The following is a 21,424-nucleotide window of genomic DNA, read 5'->3' on the forward strand; positions in this document are numbered from 1 at the left end:
GTACCCCGTTGTGAGCCCGCCGTTCAAGTGGGCTTAAACACGCCATTTCCATGTGTGTTTATAGTTTAAATAATTGCTTTTGCCCGCCTGACTCATGGCCGCACTGGATTGAGGAATCGCATCGGAGAAGAAAAAAGCGAGTTTTGAACTTTACGAAAGCCCGCAAACAACTGATATTATCCGATATTCTGGATCAGATCGGAGTTGATTGAAATTTGAACTTACAGCGGTTTCCCGCCCAGGATAGGGTAACAGTGACAGCCAGCAACAGTGCAACACGGAAATTACGGTGCAAACAACAACATACCGGCCGGTTTGTAGTGTCAGACAGTATGGCAGAATCAAGAAATAACAGGAGGGTGGAAGCAGCAGCGAAACTCTTCACATCAACCGAATCCAGTGTGGGGGAAGAGACAAGACCACCTGGTAAGCAAGTAAATGAACTGAAATTACTCTGGGATGCACTTTGGAAGAACCTTAAACGTGAGCAATCGCGCTGGTGGGAGGCGGCTGCCCTAACCAAGTATCTTGAATGTAATAGGATACCGCGTGGTTTAAGGATCTTCATTATACCTACATTTCAAAATCCTGACCCCGAACTGATTAGCGAGTAGATGGAGAATAACCATGCCTGTTCAGTCAATATGTTAAAAATGCTAATAAAGAATGCTGAAAAGGAGTGTGCTAAATTCAATACTGAAAATGAGGCATTAATCACGAAACTGAAAGCTAAGTATACGGAAAGTGAATTTACCACAGAGATGGACAAAATGAATAAACGCCTCGATAAAATAGAGGATGAAATTAAAGAAAAAAAGCAGCGGAAATTTCACCGCGATGAAGTCGACTATAGCAAGGGTCAAATCCTAACCTTTGCCAAGCGGTATGATGTAATCAGGGATGCCGCCAAAAAAACAACAACAAAAAATCATACTACACCCGGAAAAAAGACAAAGGTGCCGAACCAAGGTGCAACGACTTCGGGTGAATCAGTAACTTTGGATGACGATAATGAATCGATTGAAAGTGACATTTCTGAGTCATTGGAAATGATTCCAGTAAAAGATTTAATTTTAAAGGAAGTAGCCCTGATGGCCAAGGAATGCCAGACAGGCACCCCATCAAAAGGGCGTGGAAGAGGCGGCAGAGAAGGACGCGAAAGAGGCAACAAACCTTCCGAGGCGGCTTCAAGCCCAATAGGAGTGGTAACCAGAGGCAAAGCGGCGAAAAAGTAAACTCCATGACAGAGGTAAATCTTTCTAATCGTACTTTAACACCTGTACAAATTGAAGTACTTTCTAGAGGGCTTTCATTCTGTCTGGAATTTTGGAATTTGGAAGTGGATTTGTAGAGCGCATAGCTACCCTTGGGCATCCCAGCGCTGAGAGGACCTAGTTTTTTCCTTGTGGAGGCCAGAAAACAGGGAGGTTAGGGGAAGAGCCAAGTTTTTAATTGTTTTCAGAAGGAGAGGAGATTATGATCTCTCCTCATGGCTAGTGGGAGGGTGTTCCAGAGCTTTGGCGCGTTGTAGGCGAACATGCGGCCGCCAGATATTGCCTTTTTATTCTTGGGATGGAAGCCAGGGCAAGTGTATCAGATCTTAGATGTTTGGTATACTGGTGTGGTTTCATCAGGGATCTGAGTATTGGAGGGCCCTTATCGTGCAAGATTTTGTGCGATATGCAGAGCGTCTTGAAAGTGATGCGCTCTTTCACTGGGAGCCAGTGTAGGCTTTTGAGGGCTGGTTTCGCCGAGCTCCGTGCTTTGGTTCCTGTAAGGACTCTAGCTGCCGCGTTTTGGGCCACCTGTAGTTTCTGAATGACTGATGCAGGGGCTCCCAGGTACAAGACGTTACCGTAGTCTAACCTTGAGTTAACCAGTCCCTGCATCAGTAGCTTCCTGGACTGGAAGGGAATCAGGTGGAGGATCTTTCGGGCCATGCGAATTAGGCCGAAGCAGGTCCCTGAGGTTTTTCTGGCCTGGGTTTTAAAATTAAGGTCCTGGTCGAGCCAGATGCCTAGGCTTTTGACCTCGGTTTTAGGGGTTGGGTAGGTACCCATGCAGGGTGGCCAGGAAAGATTTGTGGGTAGTTTGTTCTGGTTGCCAAGGAAAAGGATCTCCGATTTGTCGCCGTTGAGCTTGAGTTTTGAGTCAGACATCCATTGTGAGATACCTTCGAGACATCTGGCGAGATTTTCTAGGCTAGTGTTTGATTGATTGATGGACACCACCAGCTGAGTGTCGTCCGCGTACATCACTGAGCTTGACGCCAAAAGGAGTGATAACGTCTTCGAGGGGGGACATATAAACGTTAAAAAGTGTGGGGCTCAGGGAGAAGCCCTGGGGGACCCCACACTGCATGGTCAAGGCTTTAGACGTGGAGAAACCATCAGACACCTGAAAGGATCTACCCTCAAGAAAGGATTTAATCCAGGCAAGGGCTGAGTCGGTGATTCCCACTCGACTTAGCCAGTGGACCAAGATGGCGTGGTCCACTGTGCTGATCCCTGGGAGGAGCGAAATGGGCTTTAATACTTTGGCGCTCATTGAAGAATCTGTGCAAAATTTTCCAAACCTTTGGCCAGCTCCAGTCCGCTCTGAAAGTTTCTCGATGATTCATAAAGTGGGGGCCAAGAAATAAGGGGGGTCCCAAAACGCGTTTTCCCCATGCAATTTCCCATAGGACCTTTAACATTAGCTACAGCCCGAACTGCTGAACGGAATGACATCAAATTTGGCAAAGAGGTGGTTCTTGGTTCAGACTCGTGCCTTTTACTTATTTGGTGTAAATCCATTTAGTAGTTCCTGAGAAAATGACAATTAAAGTAATTTATATATATATGAGCGCGGTGGATCCGAGTGAACAAGAGACGTGGGTCTCTTGCTCACTAAGCCACTGGAGTCAAGCTATCCTGGCTGAAGATGGCTGATAGCCAGAAACCGGTCCTAGGATGCTTGATTCCGGTCCAGGGAAGACTTGGCTTGGCAGTTTGGGCTTGACTGTTCCCATAAGGCAGAGGGTCAAGACTGATTTGCATATGGCCATATCTGAACTGGGGTGGCTTGGTGAGCAAAATAACGATGGATTAATCCCAGATCTGTGACTGGGGGGTGAATGTTTTGCCATTTTGCAACATTCCGTCCATCATCTTGTGTCTTTTGCTGTTCACCCTATGTGGGAAGGGTATGCCCAGACGTGGGTCCCTTGCTCACTAAGACACTGGAGTCAAGCTATTCTAGCTGAAGACGGCTGATAGCCAGAAACTGGTCTGAGGATGCTTGATTCCAGTGCAGGGCAGACATGGCTTGGCAGGTCGGGCTGGACTGTTCCCATGAGGTTCATGGTCAAGACTGATTTGCATATGGCCATGTCTGAACTGGGGTGGTTTGGTGAGCAAAATAACGATGGATTAAACCCAGATCTGTGACTGGGGGTGAATGTTTTGCCATTGTGCAGCATTCCGTCCATCATCTTGTGTATTTTTTTTATCATCCACGTGACAATCTCATACATCTTATCATACACTAGTATAACATTTCAACACTCACTATAAAATATGGAGTTCCACATTTGAAACCATTGACACACCAATACAAGTTTCTAAAAACCCACTCAGTGATTCCTACATCTACACACACATCTAAAGACTTATCTATAGATTCACTCATACATGCTAACAAAGATCAATAGAACACTAATAAATATACTTATACAGCTACATCAACATTACACACCAGCACACATCCTATTCACTTAAGCAGTCATCCTACTCACTAATGCAAACAATTGATCAGACTTATATTTACTAAGCTACACACTTACACAAACACCACTTTATTTATTCATATTTAGCGTGTTATAAAATCACTATTACAAATATACAGTTATCCATAGGTCACTCATACAATCACTGAGTCTTATGTATATTTATTTATATACAACAACTGTCACATACACTGCCTTTTATATTTCTAGTTTGTTGGACATGTATCATTGAGAAATATATTTGCTCATCACAACACCCGTAAAAGAGATTCACTCACCCAAACAACTGTTTCCGCATACAGTCTTAAGCTCATATAGCTACTAAATCAACTATTTACACATCTTTGGACAGTCACATACCTCCCACCCAACCACACACACATTCATTCACTATCCCATACAAATACTCATTTAACTAATTCTTAACTAATATAGACTTTCACATACCAAGTAACCAACTTATGTAGTAGTTTACACAACAAGAGATAGAGTGATACAGGAATTCACACAGTTTAATCACTATCCCATATATTTAGTGAGACACTTTAAATTCGTCACTTAGACAGTCAATCATATTGCTACTAAATCCTCCATTAAGACACTTATACATCCACTCTTCAAGGCAGATTGCTATATATATGTAATAGTTATTTAAATATCAAACCAAACCACATTCACTGGATGATGTCATCAGTGATGTCATTTTAGATGTCATCAGTGATGTCATCAGTGATGTCACTGACCATGTCATGAATGATGTAATATGTGACATCATCAGCAGTGAATGCGGGCGCACGAGTTATAGTTAGTACAACTGGGGAATTTCAATGGCTTTGTACGAGTGAAATGTCCAACTAACTATAACACCCCTAAAGGCTATGGTTTTTTTCAGTGAATTTCAAAGGTTTTTCAAATGCTAATCCCTAACTATAACATGTCTGAAACCTATGTTTTTTCAGTGAATATATATATATATATATATATATATATATATATATATATATATATATATATATATATATATATATATATATATATATATATATATATATATATATATATATATATATATTACCTACTGGCGGTCGCCAGTAGGTATATATAGTTAGGATTTTTTCTCTATGGGATTTTTGAAAATTCTATGTCTAATAACTTTGGCGTTTGTGGACGGAATTGGCTGAAATTTTCAGGAAAATGGAACATTTTGTTTCTGAGCAGCCCCTGACAATTTGGGGGGGTTTCATCAAGGGGGGGCCGAGAAAAAAGGGGGGTCCCAAAACGCGTTTTTCCCATGTTAATTTCCATAGGGCGGTTGGCCTCACTTTTAGCTCGAACGGCTGAATGGATTTGCACAAAACTTGGCAAAATTGTAGGGACTGTTAGCCCGATGTGCCTTTGCTAGGTCTCAATATATGTGCTCCAGTGGATTTTGAGTAATTTAGGTTCAAAAAAAGATATATATCTGGGCGGAGCCTAACCACACATCTGATCTGATTGGCTGTCAGCACTTCATCCAAGAAGTGTTGGCAGCCATCTTGGGACCAATATACATGATAGCACCTCATTAAAAAGCATTGTAGTTAATAGAGGGTTTTAGGACTTTAGTTACATTATAAATCATTTGTTGATGGTACCATACTCGTTTTAGGAATTGTGGTGGGTTCTAAGGTGATTTTACCATGTGAAAAAACCTTCTGCTGTGATATCATGAATATTGTTTGAAAGAAAACTAATATCTCATGATTTTCCCACAGTGGTTTGGAAGGGGATCTATAAGCTAAACTGAAAGCATATTTTCTGTAAATTCACATTATCTTTCTCAGTCATGTGAAAATGAAGTCTGACATTCTCAGTAAAACATGTACATCCAACAAGGACAGAGACTGTCAGTTGATTCCTTTGTGTTCTACTGCAGCCTCCTAGAGTGTTCTAAAGAACAACTAGAGCGCTAACAGTCCTACTTATTACAAAGGTATGGCACACCTGAAGCCATCTTGATTGGAATAAAGTGGTAACTCTTAAAACATTTAATTTAAAAAGAAACAACATGAGGGGGTATATTTTGCCATAGAAAGTATGATTAGTGCTGCAGAATGAAAAATTAGGGCACATTTTGAGTGACTTCTCAAATCCTTTTCTATTTCATTAAAACATTCTGACATGCAGTCTCCCACAATGGCCACCAGAGACAAAAGAGCCCAAATGTAGCCCAAATATCACCCAGATGTAGCCCAAGTATAGCCCAATGACAGAATGTCCCAGAGTGTTCTAAAGAACAACTAGAGCGCTAACAGTCCTACTTATTACAAAGGTATGGCACACCTGAAGCCATCTTGATTGGAATAAAGTGGTAACTCTTAAAACATTTCATTTAAAAAAGAAACAACATGAGGGGGTATATTTTGCCATAGAAAGTATGATTAGTGCTGCAGAATGAAAAATTAGGGCACATTTTGAGTGACTTCTCAAATCCTTTTCTATTTCATTAAAACATTCTGACATGCAGTCTCCCAAAATGGCCACCAGAGACAAAAGATCCCAAATGTAGCCCAAATGTCACCCAGATGTAGCCCAAGTATAGCCCAATGACAGAATGTCCCAGAGTGTTCTAAAGAACAACTAGAGCGCTAACAGTCCTACTTATTACAAAGGTATGGCACACCTGAAGCCATCTTGATTGGAATAAGGTGGTAACTCTTAAAACATTTAATTTAAAAAGGAACAAAATGAGGGGGTATATTTTGCCATATGAATTATGATTAGTGCTGCAGAAAGAACAAGCATTGGAAATGCAATAGGTCTCGCATCATTAGAGTTAGTGCTTTTAGAATTGTTTATGGGGTTTTTTTGTAAATCTTTAGCATTTTTGTTTCCTGTAGCCAATGCTAAAGAATTACAAATAAAAAAGCCATAAACATTTCTAAAAGCTCTAACTCAAATGCTCCGAGACCTATTGCACTGTGTGACGGTAAGGGGTTGAGGGTGAGTGAGGGTGAGGGTGAGGGTGAGTGAGGGTGAGGGGTTGAGGGTGAGTGAGGGTGAGTGAGGGTGAGGGGTTGAGGGTGAGTGAGAGTGAGGGTGAGTGAGGGTGAGTGAGGGTGAGGGTGAGTGAGGGTGAGGGGTTGAGGTTGAGGGTGAGGGGTTGAGGGTGAGTGAGGGTGAGGGTGAGTGAGGGGTTGAGGGTGAGTGAGGGTGAGGGTGAGTTAGGGTGAGGGGTTGAGGGTGAGTGAGGGTGAGGGTGAGGGGTTGAGGGTGAGTGAGGATGAGTGAGAGCGAGGGTGAGTGAGGGGTTGAGGGTGAGTGAGGGTGAGTGAGGGTGAGTGAGGGTGAGTGAGGGTGAGGGTGAGTGAGGGTGAGGGTGGGTGAGGGTGAGGGTGAGGGGTTGAGGGTGGTGAGGGTGAGGGTGAGTGAGGGTGAGGTGTTGAGGGTGGAGGCTAAAGGGCGAAAGAAGTGTGCGAGAAAGAGAGGGGAGGGAGGGGGCCGTCTGAGGCGAGGTGGCGTCGGTGCGGTGAGAGGCAGATGTGGGGGGACACAACAACAAAGAAGCAGCGAAAACAAAGCAACATATGGCTGGGGAGTTGCAAAGACCGTAACACGGCGGGCAGGGGAGGGGGTGGGGAGGGGAGAGGTGCGACACGGCAGGCAGGGGAGGAGAGTAGGAGGAGGAGGGGGGAGGAGAGTCTCTCAGGATTACGGTTTCCATACTTTTTTATGCACTTCAACTTTTCAAGACAAGTGAAAAATAAATGTATCTTAAAATCGACCAGCCATTAAGCACTACATTTAGAATGCCCTTTGAACTGAATAAACAAAATAAGAGTCCTGAAACTGTAAAGACTGCTAAATGTTTCTTTAGCGCAGCATACAACACACGTAGAAGTACATGACCATAGTTACATGTATGGTTTGCAAAAAGGTCAGCCCTGTCCATCGCGGTCTACTAGTTCCTCAACAAAGAGGCTGGCGGGATGCACTGGCACAAAGGTAGACCTCGAAATCAAGGCAAATTAAGAAACACAATCGCCCCCAAGCCTGAGACTGTGTCCAGTGAAGGCACGAGCTAAACACAGCGCCTTGAACCCAGAGCACAGCGCACTGGTGGGAACTGGCTGGAATGCCCAAGAACTGCAATCACTTACAGAGCTACGAGCAAATGTCAGGAGCTCGATTTTATAAAATAGTCTATCGCACCTTTTTTGCAGAGTGTCAGTTTCACAAAATATAGTACGAATCTATTAAAAAGAAATCAAGCACAATGTAGTTTATATATTATAAGTATCAGCAGCATGTATTGTGCAATGAAATTAGGTGATATTTTGCATCTAAGTGCATATACACAGTCGTGCTCAAATCAGCCAAACAAAATAAGAGTGCTGAAACTGCAAACCCTGCTAAATGTTTCTTTAGCGCAGCATACAACACACGTTAGGGGAGGGCGTAGAAATACATGACCATTTTTATATTTATGCATCTGGGCAGAAGTAAGTGCGTTAGAATATCAAACAAGAAATGTAATGAGCAAGTAATGGGTTGTGAGGGAAGGGAGGATTCGGGAGAGAACAGCGTGTTAGCGGAAGGAGAGATGTAAACAAGGGAGGAAGGGTGATGACGAGACGCATGGGGAGCAGCAGCCTTAGAATAATTAGGGGAGGAGAAATGCCGGCCTGAGGCCGAGCGCAAAGCAACAGATGGCATTTCTCCTCACTGCATGGCCGGCCGGCACATCAAAGGCTGCTGCTCCCCATGACACTGAAGTCATTGTGACCCTTCCTCTAGAACAGCATTCAGCCTGCTATACATGATAGACTGTTATTTTATTTATTTATGACATTTATAGAGAACGATTGTCACCAATACTGGTATCCTGGTGCTGGCGGACAAGGAACGTGACATGTCATGTTAAGGATACAAATTCATTTATTCAAGTGTTTTGGCATCATGTGTACCCCCACAAAGGGAAAGATTACGGCTGGATTGAATGGCACGGGAGTCGGGGACAGACACACCAGTCACAGTTCACCCAGAGGACAGGCTCAGCTCTCTGTGGGCCGTAAGCTGTGCAAGGAGTTTCTGGAGGGTGATGGCAGCGGATAAGAAAGGAAACAAGGCAGTGTGGACTAGATGCACCAGAGGCACAGGTCGAAGGGTAGAGTCATCACAAGGCGGTGCTGAACAAAGGGTGGTTGGCGTAGGGAAGTGCAGTGGAGGAATGGAGGAAGCTGTTGACACCGACGGGCTCGGACTTCTCAGGGTCATGAGTCAGATTGCAGACGGGCTGGAGGGGGGGAGGAGAGTAGGGGAGGCACGGCCGCTATGAGTCAGATTGCAGACGGGCTGGAGGGGGGAGGAGAGTAGGGGAGGCACGGCCTAGCGGCCGTGCAATCAGGAAGTGAGGGGGCGGAGCTGGGGGAGGCTGTAAGAGAGAGAGTAGGCAAGGCAGGCGGCTGGGGGCATGTGCACGCGCTTTTAAGCTCAATGCGCATGCGCATTGAGCTTAAATTTCTCGTGCCTGCAAGGAATCGCCACGATTCCTTGCAAGTTGGGTAAAGAGTGGATAAGCCCCCATAGTCTCGCAAGCTCGATGCGCATGCGCATCGACAGGCGAGACCTAAAAATTAGGGCACATTTTGAGTGACTTCTCAAACCCTCTTCAATTTCATTAAAAAATTCTGACATACAGTCTCCCAAGATGGCCACCAGAGACAAAAGAGCCTAAATGTAGCCCAAATATCACCCAGATGTACCCCAAGTATAGCCCAATGACAGAATGTCCCAGAGTGTTCTAAAGAACAACTAGAGCGCTAACAGTCTTACTTATGACAAAAGTATGGCACACCAGAAGCCATCTTGATTGGAATGAAGTTGTAAGTCTGAAAACACTCAATTTAAAAAGGAACAACATGAGGGGGTTAATTTTGCCATAGAAAGTATGATTAGTGCTTCAGAAAGAAAAATTAGGGATCATTTTGAGTGACTTCTCAAATCCTCTTCTATTTCATTAAAAAAATTCTGACATGCAGACTGAAACATGCACTTTGAATACCAGCAGCAGACGTCCCTGGTGAGCAGTAGCTTTACTACAGTGATCTAATGTGCAACTAGAGTGCTAACATTCAGAATTTATGGCAAATGTGTGACACATCTGAATGGCTTCTTGATGGAACCAAAGTAAACAAGCATTGAAAATGCAATAGATCTCGCCCTCGTTTAAGTTAAAGCCATTCTGTTTGTAATGAGGTGGCTTTTTAGCTTTGCTTTTATTAGTGTTTTTTCAACTTTCATGTAAATAACATGCATCTGTATGCATATAAGTATATGTATGCATGCATTTATGTTTGTATTTATATAGATATACAGATGATATATGTTTATATATGTATGTATATATATATTCACTGAAAAAACATAGGCTATAGACCATATATAGTTAGGAATTAGCATTTACAAAACCTTGAAAATTCACTGAAAAAACCATAGGTTATACACCATATATAGTTAGGAATTAGCATTTACAAAACCTTGAAAATTCACTGAAAAAAACATAGGTTATAGACCATATATAGTTAGGAATTCGCATTTACAAAACCTTATTTTACTCACACAAAACCATTGAAATTCCATATATAGTTAGTTGCACTAACTATATATTGCGCACCCGCAATCCACTGCTGATGATGTAACATATTACATCATTCATGACATGGTCAGTGACATCACTGATGACATCACTGATGACATCTCAAATGACATCACTGATGACAACATCCAGTGACTGTATGTTTCTGTAAAGTTAAAATATGTCTTACATATTGAAGAATGAGTGGATGTATAAGTGTCTGGATGAAGGATTTAGTAGGTGCATGACTGACTGTATGAGTGAGTGATTAAATGTGTCTCACTGAGTGCATGGGTTAGTGACTAAACTGTCTTAATTTGTGCATCATTATGTCTGTTGTTCCGTAAACTGTTGCATGTGTTGATAAGTAGCTATATGAGTAACTATATGGGTTATTGATTGGTTGCCCAAGTATTTGTATGGGAGACTGAGTGTGTGTGTGGGTGGCTGGGAGGTGTATGACTCTGTGCATAGATGTGTGAGCAGTTGATTCACTAGATGTATGGTTTCAAAAGTGCATGTGGAAACAGCTGTATGGGCGGTTGACTGTGTGCATGAGTGTATTGGTGAGTGAATGGATATCTCAGTGCTACATGTCAAAGTAAGTACATATGTAAAACACAGTACATGTGAGAGTTGACATATATAAATAACTGTGCATAAGAGCCAGTGAATGTGTTAGTGGCTGTATGGATCATTGTGAACTTGTATCAGGGATTGTATAAGAGAGTAAATATGTGTTAGTATATGTTTGAATAAGTAAAGTTTGTATAACTGTATAGTTGAGGAAATGGAAGTGTGATTGATTCTTTGCATGACTGACTAGGTGTGTGAGTAACTCCATGGATGAGTGACCGTCTGTGAGTGTCTGTTTACACTGATTGTATCTAAGGTTATATTAGAGTCTGAAGAGGTTCATCGTATTATCACATGAATGATATCATCAGTGATGTGATCAGTAATGTCAAATGAGATGTCATCAGTGATGTCATCAGTGATGTCATTTGAGATGTCATCAGTGATGTCATCAGTGATGTCACTGACCATGTCATGAATGATGTAATATGTGACATCATCAGCAGTGGATTGCGGGTGCGCAATATATAGTTAGTGCAACTAACTATATATGGAATTTCAATGGTTTTGTGTGAGTAAAATAAGGTTTTGTAAATGCGAATTCCTAACTATATATGGTCTATAACCTATGGTTTTTTCAGTGAATATATATATATATATATATACAACAATTGCAGGAAACCCTTTTGAAGAAGGTCACTGGAAGAATCAAATGTCATCACTTTGTTTAATGGCAGCGTGCAAGCAGGCGACATGGCAGAGAATACATCACACAATCCTTACGCCAGACGCGTTTCAAGAGCCTCAAACTCCCTTCTTCAGTGGCGTGTAGTTCACAGAGATGAAAGCGCTGTTTTACTGCACACCCTTCATTTAAAACACCTGCTGTGGTGGGCGTTGCCGACTGCAAAGCAGTCGGCAACATATATATATTCAGATATATATTCACTGAAAAAACCATATATAGTAAGGAATAGTTATAGTAAGGAATTACCATTTAAAAAACCTATTAAATTCACTGGAAAAACCATAGGTTTCACACCAGTTATAGTTACCTGGACATTTTACTGACATAAAACCATTGAAATTCCCACGTTATAGTTAGTTGGACTCACTATAACTTGCGCGCCTGCAATGCACTGCTGATGACGTCACATATTACATCACTCATGACATGGTCAGTGACATCACTCATGACATCACTGATGACACCATCCAGTGAATGTTTGTCTTTCTGAAAAAAATATATTTTTTTATATGTATTTGTAAAGTACGATGCAATAATAAATGGTTAAATAAGTGTGTAAATGGATGTTTGTTTTTAAAATAATTGATTGGTTAACTGCCTTATTAAGTGTATCTTAGTGAATACATATATTAGCAAGTAACTTTTATATATTGAAATGTATGTATCAGTGTTTCACTTTGTGTATAAGTGGCTGTATGGGTTGGTGACTGACTCACTGTTTGTATGTGTTTTGAAGACAGCATCTGTACAGGACTGTATAGATGTATGAGTGTGTATATGTGTATGTTAGTGAGTAAACGACTGTCTCACTATTGTCTTTTTCAGTAACTATGTTTTAATCTAGTATATGTGAGTATTGATTTATAAAACTGAGTATATGTGAGAGTGAGAGATTATAAGAGTTCCTGTTTAAATTAGTATGTGTTTATATAAGTGATTGTTTAAGAGAGTAAGTATGTGTAAGTATTCTTAGAAGTAAAGTGGTAGTGTGTGTATAGCTGTATATGCAAATAAATGAATGTTCATTAGTTTTTTTGCATGTGTGAATATGTGTGTGAGTAACTTTTGGATGACTGTCAGTGTGTAACAGGATGTATAGGTGTATCACTACATATAATGAGTGAGTATATGTATGAATGACTATATAGAACTGTTTGTGAATGAGTGGATGTGTATATAGATGGTGGAGTTACTGAATTTTTTGTTGTAACTACCGTATTTTCCGGCGTATAAGACGACCCGGCGTATAAGACGACCCCCCACTTTGCTTGATCAAATTTAGGTTTTGTGCTATACTCGCCGTATAAGACTACCCCAAGACTACCCCCACTTCCAGCACAGTCCAACGCTCTACTTGTACCTTGTACGCTTTTATAACCTGCACACTTATCACTTTTTTTCTCTTGTAATGTACCGATTGCTACCTCATGTATTTTGTTATACCGGTAACCTGCACACTTATCACTTTTTTCTCTTGTAATGTACCGATTGCTACCTCATGTATTTTGGTTGCTCGCTATTGTCACTTTTGAACCATGTAACTTAGGTGGGAAATGTTTCTTCAACCTTGCTTGTATGCTGGGAATATTGCAAGCCTACCGTAATCTCTCAACCCGCTAGTCCTCCAAGTACGCTCAGCTTACCGCAGTGAAGCAGCTCCAGTGCCCGGCGGCGTCCTCCGACTCCGTGGATGCTATCGCGGATCCTCAGCGTTGTCCACCGATGCAATGCTCCGGCGGGAATCCTCCGGCATTATGGCTGCCAATTTCTGCGGGAGGCCTCGGGGGTACCCACCAGGCAGTAGGGGCGAAGTAGGAGCGAAGTTGCGGCTTGAAAGCCAATTGTGCGCGGGAGCCCCCAGGATGCAATGCTCTTCGACTCTTCACCTCTGTGGCTGGCGGGCGGATTAGAGCCACCCTCCCCCACCTCCGGCTGGGCCGGAAGCGCGGGAACCTTCAGGAGTAGTCCGCGCTGTTAAAAAAAACCATGAAAACAAACGGTCTAATTTTGTATCCGGAAAATACGGTAGTATGAGTATCTCCACTTTTTTGAAAATGTTAAATTCTATTCTTGAATATGTGTTTCAAGACTTACATTACACTGAAAGGAGGACTCTCACTCTGTCACAAGGATGGTGTCATCAGTGATGTCATGAGTGATGTCACTGACCATGTCATGAGTGATGTAATATGTGACATCATCAGCAGTGCATTGCAGGCGCGCAAGTTATAGTGAGTCCAACTAACTATAACGTGGGAATTTCAATGGTTTTATGTCAGTAAAATTTCCAGGTAACTATAACTGGTGTGAAACCTATGGTTTTTTCAGTGAATTTAATAGGTTTTTTAAATGCTAATTCCTAACTATAACTGGTGTGAAACCTATGGTTTTTTCAGTGAATTTCATAGGTTTTTTAAATGCTAATTCCTTTCTATATATCGAGTTTCTAACCTATGTTTTTTTTTACAATTTGCTGTTTTGTGTAAGTATTCATTTTTGATTTTTTTTTTATATTATTTTTTCCTTTTGCGCTCTGGGTGCGCGCTCCGGTAAGCTCTCCGGTAAGCTCACCGGTAAGCTCACCGAAAAGCGCACCCAGAGCGCCGCTTTCGTTCGTGAAAAAAAATATGAATGAAAAGTTAATAATAATACAAAACATTTCGTACCATACAAATAACGTCACTTCGGTGCGCAACGTAAGCGCCCTCGGAAGCACCTACGTTTGCGCCGCGTATACGCCCCCGGAAGCGCCTACGTTCGCGCCGCGTGTGCGCACCCGGAAGCGCTCCGGAGCGCGTAGCGTAAGCGCGTCGGGTCATGTGACCTTAAAATAACACTTTTCATAGGTTGCTAACAGTTTTTTTTACAAAGAATGAAATCCCCACCCATTTCCTTCACTTCTTCTTTCACTTTTGTGACTGCAAGACCTGCCTTTTTGCTCCTTGATATTTCTTGGCTGCCAGACAATCCAGCAGTGAGGATGAACCAGAATTCATCAATAAAGAGCCTCCTCAACGAAAAGTTAAGGAACATTTCATTTGGAAATTTTTTAAAATCCCACCTGGCCAAAAAAAGGTGAATGCTCCAAAAGTGGAGTGCAGGATCTGCAAAGAAGAGCTGTCACGGGGTAACCCCTTAAAAAAGTACTCTTTTGGGAACTTCACAATGATCCGGCATGTGGTGAGGAAGCACCCCCACAATTTTGCCCGGGAAAGTGTCAGGGCTCTGGCACAAGAGGTTCCCAGTGATGGGGCCTCTACATCAACCCGACCTGCCTCCCCTAACTGCCTGGTATCTCCCCAGCTGCTTGCACTCGTCGCTACCATTAATTCATCTCGCTCTGCTGGACCGCTTATTTGCATACAGCGCTGCTATTTATTTATTTATTTAATCAGCTCGCATTGTAGGAGCGCTTTATTTGTTTACACCGCTGCTAGCAATTTAACTATCCCGCAGTGCTGGACCATCTGAACTGCATTCATCGCTGCTAATTACTCATTCATCTCTCACTGCACGCTTTAATTGCAAACATCGATATTAATCAACTAGCCTACTCACATTGCAAGATTGTTATCTTTGTAATTAATGTGCCTTTAGAACGCTGAATCACCTCGCCTGCTAAGTAGTTGCTGAGATATTTGTGCCATCGCTGTGTTGCCTTGACTGACTTTTATCTCGTGTCTTCTGCACACTTTGCATTATTTTGCCTGCTTGCTCCGTCCCGCCGGCCAGTTTGTTGTTGATATTATTGTTGTCGCCCTGCCCGAGTCTCCGCCCGCTCCCGCCTTCCCAGCTGACCCTCCCTCGCCCCTCCCCTCCCACTATCCACATCTGACAGATGCATTTGCGCGCAGCGTTCACGCGCAGCGGTCCCGCCGAAGGTGCGCCAAAGGTACCCCCTGGCCCACGTACCTCCCACCCCACCCGCATTACATACGACGCCACCACCCTCTTAGCCCTAAACCCCGGCCGTCTCCCCAACTGCGTCCAAGCCGCTCCTGGACACACCCATGGACCCTTCTCTTGCAACTCCTGCAGGTTCGACGGCACCAAGAACAACTCCTCATCCACGAACACACAACAGATATCTGACTTCAACCACCTAAAATGCATCCTGCTCAACACCCGCTCGGTCCACAGACACGCCATCGACCTCTGGAATCTACTAGACACCATTTCTCCGGACGTCGCCTTCCTAACAGAAACATGGATGAACGCCTCATCAGCCCCAGACATCACCATCGCCATCCCGGAAGGCTACAAGATCATCCGTAAGGACCGCACCGACCAAACAGGAGGAGGCATCGCTGTCGTCCATAAGAATTCCATCTGCATCTCAACCAGCTCAGACGTCAACCTTGCCAGCGCCGAACACCTTCACTTCCAGATCCACACCGACCCCAAGACCACACTCAGAGGCACCCTCCTCTACCGACCTCCAGGACCCCGTGCACAATTCAGCGACGACATCACCGACTTTATCACCCCACACGCCCTCCCCTCCGAGGAATACATTCTATTGGGAGACCTCAACTTTCACCTGGAAAAGAGCAATGATAGCAACGCCACCTCCCTTCTGGACAATCTCGCCAACCTCGGACTCAAACAACTTGTCACTACCCCCACCCACATCGCAGGTCACACACTCGACCCTATCTTCACCTCCAGCAAACATGTCTCCTTCAGTCACACCACAACTCTGCATTGGACGGACCACAGCTGCGTTCACTTTATCTACAATAAGACCACAACTCACAACCATCCTCAACCTACTCTGCGAAGAAACTGGAACAAAATCACCATCGACCAGATCTCCTCATCGCTTCTTCAAAACCCCCCTGCCCACTCCTCAAACCCTGACCAAGCAGCCATTAACCTCACCCAATGGCTATCCAACAGCGCCAACATCCTAGCACCGTTGAAAAAACGTCAAATCAAACTAGGCAGCAAAATCGCCTCCTGGTTCAACGATGATCTTAAGAAATCGAAGAAACTCTGCCGCTCCCTCGAGAAGGCCTGGAAAAAAGACCAAAACACCAGCACCAGGGACGCCTTCAAAAACGCCACCCGCATACACCACCAACTAATCCGATCTGCCAAGAAAGCGGCATTCAAAGACCGACTAGATAACAACGCCCACAACAGCAAGGAATTATTCAACATCGTCAAAGAATTTACCAACCCCTCAGCCAACTCCAACGACATCACCCCCTCTCAAGCCCTCTGCTACTCCCTAGCTTCGTTCTTCCACAACAAAATCGCAGACATCCACAACAGCTTCGACAACCGACCCGGAGACCAACCCACCCAACCCTCTGCAGGACCTTCACCCCCCTTGAACATCCTTAATGACTGGAACCCAATCTCCACTGAGGACACCATCCACCTGATGAACTCCATCCACTCAGGATCCCCCACAGACCCATGCCCTCACCACATCCTCAACAAAGCAGATTCCATCATAGATCCACACCTCCGAGACATCATCAACTGTTCCCTCAACTCCGCCATCTTTCCGGAAAGCTGGAAACACGCAAAACTTAGTGCCCTTCTGAAAAAACCGACAGCTGACCCCACCGTACTCAAAAACTACTGCCCCATCTCGCTCCTTCCATTCCCGGCCAAAGTCATCGAGAAAGCTGTCAACAACCAGCTCGCCGCCTTCCTCGAAACCAACAAATCCCTCGACTCCTCACAGTCCGGCTTCCGAGCCAAACACAGCACGGAGACCGCCCTCATCGCAGCAACAGACGACATTTGAACTCTACTGGACAATGGAGACACAGTCGCTCTCATCCTCCTCGACCTCTCCGCAGCCTTCGACACAGTCTGTCATAGCACCCTATTACAACGCCTCAGAAACATCGGAATCCAAGGAAAAGCACTGGAATGGATCACCTCGTTCCTCACCGGAAGAACCCAGAGAGTCCGCCTCCCACCATTCAAGTCAGAGGCCACTGGAGTCATCTGTGGCGTACCACAAGGATCCTCACTCAGCCCCACCCTCTTCAACGTATACATGAGCCCCCTCGCGGCCATCGCATGCCAACACAACCTCAACATCATCTCCTACGCTGACGACACTCAACTGATCCTCTCACTCACCAAAGACCCTAACACCGCCAAAACCAACCTACATGAAGGAATGAAAGAAGTAGCCGAGTGGATGAAGCATAGCCGTCTGAAACTGAACTCAGACAAAACAGAAGTCCTTATCTTAGGTACCTCCCCCTCCGCCTGGGATGACTCTTGGTGGCCAGAGGCCCTTGGAAAAGCACCCATCCCGACAGACCACGCACGGAACCTGGGCGTCATCCTGGACTCCTCACTCTCGATGAACAGACAAGTCAACGCCGTTTCATCATCTTGCTTCAACATTCTTCGCATGCTCAAAAAAACATTTCACTGGATCCCCACCGAAACCAGAAAAACGGTCACCCATGCACTAGTTACAAGCCGCCTGGACTACGGAAACACCCTATACGCCGGGACCACCGCAAAACTCCAGAAAAAACTCCAACGCATCCAGAACACATCAGCCAGACTCATACTAGACATCCCACGTAATGACCACATCTCTAGTCACCTGAAAAACCTCCACTGGCTCCCCGTCAATAAGAGGATTACTTTCCGCCTCCTAACCCACGCACACAAAGCACTTTACGAACTTGGACCCGAATGCCTCAACACACGACTTTCCTTCTACACCCCCTCCCGCCAGCTGCGATCCTCCAACCAAGCCCTTGCTACCGTACCTCGCATCAACAAAACCACCATGGGAGGTAGATCCTTCTCCTACCTGGCAGCTAAAACTTGGAACTCACTCCCCACTCACCTTCGTCTCACTCAGAACCACCTAGCGTTCAGAAAGCAACTTAAACTTGGATATTCAACAAGTAATTCCCCACCCTTCCTCAAGCGCCTTGAGACCCTCTGGGTATGTAGCGTGCTATATAAATCATTTTGACTTGACTTGACTTGACTTTTAACCATTGTGCCCTCAGATGCAGATACTGCAATCAACTGCTTACCTTTGGGGAACAAAGTGTACAGCTCATGGTTCGAGCATTAGAAAACCATCGCTGCCCTTCCCACCCCTTTTTTATTTTGGTTTTTTTTCTCCTGTTGAGCAGTTTCCATTTCCTGTTTTTGTTCCTGTTTAAAAAATAGAAGAAAACAAAAAGTTCTTTTCAGAACTACCACCAATTCTCATCAAAGAGCTATATTCTTAAAAAAATGAAAAAGAGTAAGTGAAATAGAGTGCATTGATAATGGAAAGGAGAATGAGTAAGAAAGAACAGAAAGGTATGAGAGGAAAAAGGAAGTGAAGTAGGAGGACTGAAAGAAGGTGAGTGTTAGGAAAGAAAGTTATGAGAAGAAGAGTGAATATGGGGAATGTTGATATTCAATGAAAATGTTGCAAAGGAACAGGGGTGTGGAAGGATAAGAAAAGATGCATTGCTGGAGTTGAAGGCAGAAGGCCTCATTTATGAAGCCATGCGTCACTTTAACGCCACCAAAGCATCACTTTTTGTGACGCAACAGTCCAATACAAAATGCACCTTATTTATACATATTTACAAAGTGGCGTTTCTAGGTAAATACGTCACTTTGTAAACCCCTGTGCCACATTATTCCTAAGTCAGGTGTAATGTATGCAAAAGGGACGTATTGACGCAAGAAAGGGTCGTTGAGGTGACACAGTGAATAAACTGGAGGCCTCATTTCTGAAAAGTGACGCATCGCTACGTGAAAACAGCGATGCGTCACTTTTCTGTGCGCACTCCTTATGACATTCCAGATGTGTCATATTTAATGTATGACGAATCAACTCGCAAGGAGTTACAGATTCGTCAGTATATCTGACGTATCTGTAAACACAAAATTGACGCATTACTGGAGTGCGTCACAAAAGTGACGCAACTCCAGTAATGCGTCCTTTCACATGGGGAAAGCACCATGTGAAAGGTCTTGCGTCAGTCTTACACCTGCTGTGAGGCAGGCGCAAGATTTTGACGCAACAGCATCCTAAAAGTGACGCAGTGAAATCTCATAGATTTCACTGCGTCGCTATTACGACGCTTTTTCCTGGGGAACGCCCCCTCTGCATACATTATACCTGACGCAGGTATAATGTGGCGCAGGAGCGCGCCTATAGATATATATATATTTCTTTGAACCTAAATTACTCAAAATCCAGTGGAGCACATATCTTGAGACATAGCAAAGGCACATCGGGCTACCAGTCCCTACAATTTTGCCAAGTTTGGTGTAAATCCATTCAGCCGTTCGGGCTAAAAGTGAAATCGACCGCCCTATGGAAATTAACATGGGGAAATTGTGTTTTGGGACCCCCCTTTTATCTCGGCCCCCGCTTGACGAATCCCCCCCAAACTTTCAGGAAAGGACTGGGGCGCCGCGAGGCCATTTTGAGGAAATTTTCAGGCAGATTCGTCAACCGGCGCAAAAGCTATTCCAAATAGAGTTTTGAGATTTAACATTGAAAAAAAATCCTAACTATAACTACCTACTGGCGACCGCCAGTAGGTAATATATATATATATATATATATATATATATATATATATATATATATATATATATATATGCAAGCAATCCTGAACCGCTATCAACGCGGCCACAGCAGGCGCAGACCACTTCTCCCGTAAAATCACTCCACAAGAAGCTTTCTAGAAAGTCGCCATCACACCGTCAATCGTGTTGCAGTGAAGTTTTTATTAAACAGCAATAACAGAGTAAGTGCTCTCCTTGACGCGTTTCGCTCCGCGGGCTGAGCTTGATCAAAAAACCTTTGAAATTCACAGAAAAAAGCATATGTTTCACACCAGTTATAGTTAGCTGAACATTTTACTCACACAAAACCATTGAAATTCCCACGTTATAGTTAGTTGGACTCACTATAACTCGCGCGCCCGCAATCCACTGCTGATGATATCACATATTACATCATTCATGACATGGTCAGTGACATCACTGATGACATCACTGATGACATCTCAAATGACATCACTGATGACATCACTGATGTCAGGAGTCGGAATCACCTTCATGAACAATTCCTGTTATCCAGAACTACATGTCCCAGAAACCCTGTGATCAAGGGAGGAGTATATAAGGGCGGAACCTACGGAGGAAAGGCGTCGGATATTTTCGTACCTGACCCGGTGTTGGAGTAGTTGGTTCGTCATTCGGAGTTCCTGTTCTTCTTGTTGCCTTGATCTGATCCTCGCTGATTCCTTCTGCCGCTTTCGTGTGATTCCCCGTTGGCTGAGCCTTATTGCACCGGCTCGTGCGGGGAACATTTCTTCAGTTTCCTTCCGCGCCCAGCAACGGCGTGTTTCTGGTCCTGGGGGTTCTCTGTTGGCTGAGCCTTCTTTCTTCGGCTCGTGCGGAGAACGCCCTGAGTTGTTGTCTGTTTTGCGATTACACGTCCCCGTTGGCTGAGCCTTCTTTCTTCGGCTCATGCTGGGGGCGCGTAGAAATTCCTGTTTCCGTGCTCTCCGTTGGCTGAGCCTTCTTGCACCGGCTCTTGTGGAGTAGCGCTGTTGGCGGTTCTTACGTCTTGTGGAAACGTTCCTACAGGATCCAGACCTGTTAGTTCTTTGACCAGGTACTGTACTTATATCTTTAAGGGGTGACGTAACCCCAACCTTTGTTTTTGTTTGGTTCAAATTCATAACTTGGTCCTTGCTATGAT

At 44.1% G+C, this 21,424-nt stretch overlaps 1 pseudogene; it reads left to right on the forward strand.

The window, feature by feature from the left end:
* The first annotated feature begins 332 nt into the window (after positions 1–332).
* Positions 333–1,235, forward strand: LOC147718875 (uncharacterized; annotated as a pseudogene).
* The last annotated feature ends 20,189 nt before the right edge of the window (positions 1,236–21,424 follow it).

The sequence above is a fragment of the Lissotriton vulgaris genome, chromosome 4_1 (assembly GCF_964263255.1).
Source record: "Lissotriton vulgaris chromosome 4_1, aLisVul1.2, whole genome shotgun sequence".
NCBI lineage: Eukaryota > Metazoa > Chordata > Amphibia > Caudata > Salamandridae > Lissotriton > Lissotriton vulgaris.